This window comes from Durio zibethinus, chromosome 3 (assembly GCF_047325235.1).
Source record: "Durio zibethinus cultivar Kanyao isolate XHJ-2024 chromosome 3, ASM4732523v1, whole genome shotgun sequence".
Classification (NCBI taxonomy): Eukaryota; Viridiplantae; Streptophyta; class Magnoliopsida; order Malvales; family Malvaceae; genus Durio; species Durio zibethinus.
This window is the reverse complement of record NC_143164.1, coordinates 1,229,319-1,239,485: the sequence shown is the minus strand read 5'-3', so window position 1 is coordinate 1,239,485 and position 10,167 is coordinate 1,229,319. Positions and strand designations below refer to the sequence as shown.

The window sequence follows — 10,167 nt, the reverse complement described above, 5'->3', positions numbered from 1 at the left end:
TTAAAACAATTATATTTCTATTTACTTTATGCTACGTACAATTACTTAATGACCTTACACTGACTCCTATGTTTGTCCCCAAGTCTTTGATATGGCAAAGTCTATGACTTGGTTCCTCTTACTTTTTTCTTATTACTTTTCTTGTTAACTAAAAATGAGGGGGAAGGCCTCTATTTATACCTGAGCCTTCCTAGCACATATAGCCTTTATTAATCTAAGTACGTGGCCCTTATAGGCCTTCTAGATCCTTCCATAGCCATTTGACACTTACTAGGTCAGCTAAGGCCTTTGCAAAAATCCAGTTTGTTCTAGGCTCTCTATTGAGCCTCGAGTCTAGAAGAGTCTAGACACTTCTGCTGAGTGCCCATACCTAGCGAGTTTTAGAACCTTCCCTGTCTAGTCGCTATTCTACCTATAGCTTGGAACTTCAAAAGCCTTCCTAGTTTGGGTGCTACAATACCCACAAATATTCCCATACCAGGCTATTCTAGAACCTTTGGTGCCTGCACACCTAGCTGGCCTCCAAGGTTCTCCAAACTCTTCTGTGCCTATGCACCTGGCTTGTCACTAGGCTAACCTAGAGCCTTCTCTAACTATTTTCTTGCACCATTTTTCTAAGGCATTCTAAAGCTCTCATTGAGTATGCCAAGCAAGGTAAGACTAGGCAGTTTTGGTTGCAAGATGACTTATTATACATCAAGGGTAATAGGCTATTTGTCCCATAGCATGGGAAGCTCTGTAGGGAAGTTTTGCAAGAGTGTCATAATTCGAGGTGGGCTGGTCAGCTGGGAGTGAGTCACACCTTAAGCTTTTTAGAGGAATGGTACTACTGGCTACACATGAGGGAGGATATGAAGGCCTATGTGAAGATTTGTCTTAAGTCTCAATTGGACAAGGTGGAGCTTAAGAAACTAGGTGGTTTCTTGGAGCCATTGCCGATACCAGAGCGACCATAGGAGAACATCACTCTAGATTTCATAGTCAATCTACCAAAAATAGAGGGGATTGGGAACATCATGGTAGTGGTGGATAGGTTTTCCAAGTCAAGGATTTTCATTCTAGCAACCAAAGAGTGCCTAGCCAAAAAAGAAACATTATTTGTTCCTAAAGAATGTGGTGAAGTACTAGGGAGTATCGAGGACCATTATTAGTGATTAGGATGGGCATTTCATAGGGCAGCTCTAAACTGAGTTGTTCAAGCTATTAGGGTTAAACTTGAACTTTTCTACCAACATGCATCTGTAAACCGACAAGTAGACTGAGTGAGTGAATGGATTGTTTGAGGTACAATGTGAGTGCCATGCAAAGGGACTCGCCAAAGCTATTAGATGTCACCCAATTTTCATACAACTTGTAAAGGAGTGAAGAAATGAACTAGAGTCCTTTTGAGATTGTGATAGGTTAGCAATTGCTAACACCTAGTTTGATCATTATCAGTTATACAGGGCCTAATCTAGCAACGTACAAGTTTGCCAAGGCTCAATAAGAGTAAGCCAACTTGGCTAGAGTTTGTCCACACAAAGTTGCGAAAAGGTCAAAGAAGTGGGTAGACCAGAATAGGAGGGACATATAGTTCCAAGTAGGGGACTTGGTTTTGGTGAAGTGCACCTCATTGTGCACTACAAAGTGCTACACAAAGGCTTAGTCCAAAGGTACAAAAGACCTTTTAGAGTTCTTAAGAGGGTAGGCAAGGTTGCCTACAAGCTGGATATGCCACCCAAGCCAAGGGTACACCTAATGTTCCATGTTAGCATGCTTAAGCCATTCCATGAGGATGAGAGAGATCTAGGACAGGCAAAGTTGAAGTGTGCACCATTAAAAGTCAGGGCTTTATATAAAATGAAGGTCCATAGCATCATTGCTGATCGAGAGGTGAGACAAAAGAACTGCCAGCAAAGATAGGAGTACTTGGTGCATTGGAAGGGACTTCCAGACAGTAAGGCAAGTTGGAAGCTAGTAGAAGACTTATGGTAGTTCTAAGACCAGAATAGGTAGTTCCACATAGAGGATGTAACAAGGGCACTGTGCCATTAGGTGAGGGAGAATGTCATGCCCTGGATGAGTGCACCAAGCACTCAGGCCCGAGCACCAGGGATCAAAGCTCGAGCACTAGGGATAGTTGTAAAAGTTGGCACAATAAGCATGGAAGATAAGTCCAGACTGCCCGTACAACATACTAGCCTACTCACACATCTAGGGCCAACCTTGCAACATGCTCGCACTATACCTAGGTGGACCGAAAGGAGCCTAACCAATCTAAAATCTTCTAGAGGCATCTAAGATTGGTAGCATTCAGTAGGAGGATCTGGTTGACCCTAAAATTCAGGAGGAGCCTTATGTAATCTGTGTAACAATGTGTAATCCTTGATTTTTAGGAAACTTATAAATCCCATAATTTTAAGAGTTAGCCATAAGTAAAGCTAGGAGCCTCAACTATAAATAGAGGGTCACCCAATCCTCAGTTATACATCATCACATCCTTAGACACAATCTATCTTTAGTAATATACAACATATTCCAACATTCTCTATTGTGTTCTCTAACTTGTATATTCCACCCTTTGTTCTTCTTGTTTGCATGTACACTAGTTGTATAGGTTAGACTTAGGCATACAGACTTAATTCCAAGCCTTAAGGCCACATAGATTCAGGCTTAAGTTCGGAGCCCATGACACAATGACCAATTGTGTGAATCAGTGGTTCCACTCATACTAGGTTGAGTTGCTATTGTGATGCTGCCATCAATAGGGTTAAACTAACCTATCTCACAATGGTCTAAACCTAGCTTATGTTCCCTATTGGCAACACTTGGTGAATTCTACTTCATAATGATAGGAACACCTGATATCGAAGGATAAAAAAGCAACGTTGGCTACCACAAGTGGGATAATAAATAGGGATAGTGGGAATCTCATTAATCCATTCAAGCACATTACTAATTAGATGATGAGGCATTTGGCTATCTTAAGAGGTCACAGTTACTCCTGCTATTTACTCGTGCTTGGTTGAATTTCTTCACTTTGACATTCAAAGCACTAGGTAAAAATCACATTACTTGAGCATCTCTAGGGACCATCACAATGCTTTGGTTTAATTAAACAGTTGGATTTCCCTTCTCCGTATCAATTTTGAGCTGACTGTTCATTGCCTAAGGAAGGCCTCTAAGGCAGCTATTCTTAGTTCATCCCTTGGCTGACATGCGGTGGCCCACTCTCACTATGGGAATAGCTCAAGTAGTGCAATGGTAGCTGATGGGTTTAGAACTAGGACCCTTATGCCCAATCATTGGGCCAATCTTTTTCCTAATGTTACAGATACAATTTGCTGACTTTTTTTGTCTACATTGTTCCATTGACTAGAAGCTACTCATTTTAGAGACTTAATGTGATTATTAGTATGATTGGGCACTGACAGCACTTGCTCCTCCAAATTTTAGGGGCTACCGATGGTGAACCAGACACTATGCAACATATGGCACTCTTTTGGCCTTTGTTTGAGCTATTTCCAAGGTGGGCAGGCCATTAAAGAGAAAATAAAACTCTTCTTAAGGCCTTTACCTATGTCTTTAGACTCCCTGACATTATCATCAACCGTTGCATCCTGATTCAAGAATTTTAACCTGATTCCCTTTTGAAGCTTGCACTGGATGCACAATGAGATGGGCTTCCCTCATCTCTTAGGAATGACTAACCCATATGCAAGTGTATTCACATGAAACTTTTCCCTTTTTCATTCTCATTTGAATATTTGCTATTACCAGTAAGATTTGCTATTACCAGCAAGATTTGCACTGATGGCTACTCTGTTAGAACTTGTACCCTAAGTTTTACAGAAATCGTTGCACCTTCCTACTCATTGAGGCCTGGCCCTTACCCCGACAATTAGGTATAGGTTATGCACTTAAGTGCCATCCACTTTTGAGGTTACTTGATTTGGTAGGTGAGTTATTACACAATCCTTAGTGGATTTTAACTTCCATGACCACCATCCTGCTGTCTTAATTAAGCAACATCCTTTATAGGTTCTAAGATCATACATAGTTGGGCACTGTAACCTGGCTTTTGATTCATCCCACATCGATAGTTTGATTTACCAAAAATGGCCCACTTGGAGCTCTCGATTTTGTGGCACAGCTCAATGAAACAACCATGCCATCTTACCAATTTAAAGTTTGAGAATTGGTCAAAGATGTTATGCCTCTGATGCCTTTAATCATTGACCTTACCCAATAGAACTTGCTAAGGGCTCCAACTATCCTAAGGGAAACTTTAGAGGGAACTAGCTATCAGATGGTTCCATTAGTCTTTTAACCCTATACCTAATAAAATGAAAGATTTGCATGTCAGTATTATTGTAGGCCTCCACCAAAGTTTCTTTTGGCTTTGTCTTGCTCAAGTACAGTTCACTATCTTTTGGGTCTCGATAGGCATGCTCACACTTAAACCCTTTTTAGAAGATTAAGGTTAGTTAGCAGTACACTCATAAGGGATCTTACAAACTAGCTACCTTGTGTTTTATGGGTTTTCTAGCCCATTAACTAGCACACATTCAGACTCCTTGGTCCATGTTTCAATATGGGCCAGATAGGGAAATTGTAGGCTAATGCTAGGAACACACATGTGCTGAGGCACATTGATATGGCATGTGCTACATTTCGTGATTGCGATGATGATGTCTCCATAGGCATATCGAAAGCCCGAGCTTGGGCTATCATCATGACCTGTATCGATCCACACCCTGAGTTAATTGGTGGACCAACTTTCACCTATCTACATCTAATTGGGGTGTATCGTCAGCCCCCATCTACTTCTTTCCCCATAATTTCAAGCACTTTTTGACTCTCTTTTCAAAGTCCTTTTCATCTTTCCCTTTTAGTATTTGTTCACTAGCAATCTCTCACCTGTATTCAGCCTTGGACGAAATTTATTACCCAATTGGGACTACATTCCCAAACTACCTGACTCATAAATAGTGCCTCTTGGTGTGATAGGGTGTAAGCACAATGAGGCTCTCACCCTTTTCGGTCCACTACTAAGGATGCTTTTCCACACTACAATTTGGATACCATGAGTGCACAATTCTCAGGCTAGGCTCTTTCTGATTCACTCACCATTACTAAGGGAATCCTAGTAAGTTTCTTTTTGTATGCTTATTGATATACTTAAACTTAATCGATAATCTTGCTTGATGTAGGGTTGCAATACAAGCATCAACTAAGTGATACGAAGGTTCCAATAGGGTCCAAATGGATAACAAGAGCACATCACTGGAGACAAGGCATGCTGGGAGATTTACCACCAATGGTCATGGCGTTATCATTGTTGAGGACTCAATTTTGGGCCAACCATGACCAATGAGATCATAAGAGGCCATTTTCCACCCCTTCATCTGGAACCAATAGGCAGGGGGTTAGAAGGGGCAACAATGCATGACACCTAGGTAGGCATGCCCTTAACTAATGGCTTGAGGCATAGCTTGCATTTAAAGACTCAATGGTTCATAGGATTTTGCAATTCACACAAAGTATTGAATTTAACTATGTTCTTCATTGATGTGAGAGTTGAAATATCCATTATCAAGAGTCATTTTCGTTTTTCATAAAAAAAAGAGTTAAGGTGCTATACGCATACACAAAGCAAATGGGATGGCGATGGCACATGTGCTCTTTTTCATTTCAGTTTCATGGTGTAATTTGTGTCGAGGGTTTGTTATTTGGCTGTAGGAAATAATACTAATCATTTCAGTCGCCTGAAAAGTAGAACAAATCAACCATCATGGATGCTCAGGGCCAGAAGGGGTTTAGGCACAGAGGTGGCCTTGCCCTCACCCTTGATGTTTTGTTAACAGGTTCATAAGTCATTTATTGAGCAAGTTTCAACAATGATCCTTTCACAAGTTCACCTATGTAAACCTTGTTAAAACTTCTCCTTCTTCTAAATGATAGGATCTAATGGACTTTTTATGACATCTTGGGTAGTTAACCATCTACATCACTATGGTCTGAACACTTCACTAGACCATTCAATTAGTAGAAACAGCGGGTGGTATGTACAAAGGGTAGGGACATAGTCAACATGAGTTGATGACTCACGCTTACTAGGAATTCCTTATTGAAAACCAACAATTGCAATGATCTATCCCCATCATGATGAAATTTCAAAGATTACCTGAGCCTATCAACCAAGGCTATAGATTTCTTGAATACATCAGTATGGGGCATGTTGCCCAAAACATCTAAAGAAATAACAAACCTGTTATTGCCTTAAACTTTCTTGGCCTAAGAGGCCATAGTCCCTCTAAGAAGCTAGCCACAAAGGATCACCTCTACTAGTTGGTTAGTAGACTAAGGTTTCATTTCTTAACGAAATTAACTAGACAAATTGCTCCGCTAACTAAGAATGGCCATGCACCACTTCTTATAAAATCAAGAAAGAGCGCTCCTAATCTATCAATCTTTACTATATCTAGACTAAGAAGTTTCTCTGTGTTGAGTCAAATTATGCCTAGGTTCCATTGCTAGTGTGCCCTTCTATCAATTCCTTTAAGTTTCAACCTTGTGACCACACTCCCCTTAGAACCCAAAGACTTCAATTTCTCATAAGGTGTTGGTAGAGTCTTAAAAGTAACATCCATTAGTCTTTACTCGATATTGTTTATGGTTAAGACTAAGATAGTCCCCTAACTTTTGTTCTTGATTAATGAAAACATCATTGGCAAATGCTTTCACAATTGTTCATCTTTCATGAATCTAAAAATTTCACCTCTGACTATGAAATACAAATGCCCTTAATTATCCTTGTTAATCATTACTCCAATGCCAAAGGCTAACACATTATGATCGAAATCCTATGATGTTATCCAATCCTAATGTATACAAGCATAGGCCTACTTTGAGAACTCTAATTTCTTCAAAGTAACAACATCAAAGAAACAACTAAGCCAGTTAAGGTTAGGAGCACATTGTTGATAGTAGGGATGAGTAGACACATGTTTACCATGAGGCGAATCAAACAACCCAACTATAGCTCCAACCAAGAGCTTTTTAACTGCATCAACTTAAATATATGCAATTAGAGCTAGAATTATAACACCTACTAGCAATAGACTTGCCCTTAAATGGATCCTTATTAAGGGATTTAGATTGTATTCATTCCAATTACTAGACTCATAAAGCCCAGTATTGCTATTTATTATCACTACCTCCCCTTATCAAGATTGAATGATTAGCACACCTGTTGTTTTCCATAGATGTGGTAGCCATTTCTCATGCTTTCTTTCTAAAATCGAACCTTAATTGTCCTTTACTTGTCACCACTGTAGTAGACCACTGTCCAACCATCAAAAGTTGATAACGTAAAATTTGAATGATGTGTCACCAATACAAAGGTCGTATGATTCATCGAGTTATCATGAATCATTAGAGCAATGGGCAAAGCTCACATTAAGCTTTTATCCAATAAATGCATCCTTTCCAAAAGTCAAAGCTTGTTGCACAAATTAGCTTTAGAGTTGCTATAATTATCTTAGTAGTAAATACCATCAAACAAACTATAATTGATTTAACGAGCCATTCATAATTTCACAGTCTGAATTAGTTTGTACTTAAATGTGCATGGCTTAACCATTGAGACAAGCATATGACTACTGGCAAGATCAACTAGGTAGCATTCTTTTGGGATGTTGGCACTACATGGGCCTCAATGCATCGACTGAGCGACGAAGAGAGCCAACATGGAGCATGAGTGTCATGCATGTCAAGCATATTAAATCATAGCATTGGATGAACAAAGGTCAAAAGTCCACACCCACAAAATGTTTTGCATTTGATAGCATGATCGAACACCAGTGTACCAAAGTGGCCACAGAGGTTTGGGTGGTACACTTGGGACACAAAGCATGATTGAGGTCTAACGCATTGCCTCTAAGGACATAAGATAGATGAGGGATGGCAAGACATCCAGTTTCCATCAATTTAGGTATTAAGCATAGGATCCTGATTATGCCTCCAGGGTACATGACCATATGAGGGAGATTGAAGAGGATGATGGGTCAACAATTCAATGCATCGAGCATGAAGCCTACCAACATGCACAACCATAGCACCACTCATATGCCCGTTGTGTACAAGTGGCAACATTCATGCACACCAATCCATAACCCACCCAATCGATTACTCGATGATTGAACAAAGGAAACAACGTATGAGGCCATGCCATAACCATTTAGCATGGGAAAAACATAAGCAAGGGCCATGAGACTACCCCTAGCATCCAACAGGCAACAACAACATGACATCACCAATGCTTGGTTTGGCTAGGACTACATACACAAACTCTATTATGACCATCTTAGGGGGATATTCTCGATTAAGAGACTTGCTCTTGGGGGGTCTTGGGTAGCATCAGTTGTATGTGTCATAGGCTTTAATCTTAAGACCTGCAATCATGTAGCCCTAGGTGGAAAACTACCATTGATGTATGCCTAAGTTAGTCTTTAACTAGGTTGAATATGCCACTCACTAAGGATTAGTCAGACCCTAGAGGCAATCAAACACTATAACACACTAAAAAAGCACTGGTAAAAGAATACAAGATCTTTTTTTTTTTGCTAAAACAATGTGGCTTATGTACAAATTTGCTTAAATAGCTTTGTGGATTCACAAGCTTATTAGATCATAAGTTGCTTCTATAGGGGAGGAGGCACCCTTATTTATACTTGAGCCCCAATGGCCTAGGTGGTAATCAAGGAGCTAATGTGTGGCTTTAACAAACATCCTAGACGGTTCTAAGGCCGTTAGACACATACAAAGTTGGTTAGGGAATTTTTAGAAAAAAAATTGGTTCCAAACACTTTGTGGCACATCGAGTCCAAAAGTTTCCTGGCTCTCTTACAGAGTGCCTATACCTTAGGCCTTCCAGAAGCTTTCTTGCCTAGTGTAACAATAAACATACCCATTTTCGTATTTGGCTCTTCTAAAAGGTTTTATGTCCATGTATCTATCTTGTGTCCAAGGTTATATAGAGCCTTCACACCTATAATGCTTACACCTCTTTTTTAGGGCTTTCTATAAGCTTCTCCTAAATGGTCCTCAAGCTTAGTATTAGGTAACTCTAGCAAGGACTGATTCTTGTAATCCATGCGCTAGTGCTTGGGCCTTGGCCTCAATGGTGCACATGGAGGTGTGACATTCTCCCCCATTTGTTTCATTGATGCCCTCATTGTGTATTTTTCGTATAACCTATCGACCTAATCCTAGAACTACCATAATGTTTTAATTGGCTTTTAGCTTATCTTAGTATCTAGCTAACTTTTCTATTGTACCAAGTACTCATGCCTAGGTATTTTTTACATCTATCGTACCATGTGATTGATTAAGATGCGCTCAACTTCTCGATCATAAGAAGCCTTAATGCCCACTAGTGCTTTCTTTGATTGGCCTTAAAATGGATCATTTGAGTCTTTGTGGTTGGGTTTAAGCAAACTTACATGAAAACTCAGATGTACCTTGACTATAAAAGTAGCTCAAGCTTGTATGCAGTCTTGCCTACTAGGTTAAAAACTTTGAAAAAACCTTCATACCTCTAAGTAAGCCTCTTATGCATCCCTGGATGCTATAGCACCAAGTGTAGCTTGACTAATACCGAGTCACCTACTTGATACTGCATGTTCCTCCACTATTAATCATCCCACTTTTTTGATTACTTCATGGCCTTGTGTACACACACTCAAGCTAAATCAACTTTTTCTTGCCATGCTTTGGAAAATTTGTAAGCTACTAGGTTTAATCCCATGTACCCTATGGCAATAGCACCGAGTGCACATGGCTATTGCCCTATTGTAATCTCAAAGGGTCTTTGATTCATAATGTCACTTTGCTAAAGATTGTATGAGAATTGAGCTATGTCCAACAATTTGGGCCAATATCGCTAGAAAGCACTGACATAATGTCAAAGGCACCTCTTTTAGAAGCTATTCACCCTCTTAGTTTACCATCTATCTAAGGGTGCATAATGGTAGAAAACCTCAAGTTAGACTCATGGAGCCTAAACAGTTCACTCTAAAACTTGTCGATAAATCAACCATCTCAATCAATGATGATGGATTAAGGAACACGCTAGTACTTGACTATGGTTTTGAGGAACAATTAGGTTGCTTCCTTTATTAGGCA

General features: G+C 39.9%; 3 pseudogenes; all 3 read right to left on the bottom strand.

The window, feature by feature from the left end:
- Positions 1–2,581: 2,581 nt before the first annotated feature.
- LOC149519489 (25S ribosomal RNA) lies at positions 2,582–5,197 on the bottom strand (annotated as a pseudogene).
- Positions 5,198–5,428: 231 nt separating this feature from the next.
- LOC149519488 (5.8S ribosomal RNA) lies at positions 5,429–5,583 on the bottom strand (annotated as a pseudogene).
- A 294-nt stretch (positions 5,584–5,877) lies between these two features.
- On the bottom strand, positions 5,878–7,663 carry LOC149519487 (18S ribosomal RNA; annotated as a pseudogene).
- Between the last annotated feature and the right edge of the window lie 2,504 nt (positions 7,664–10,167).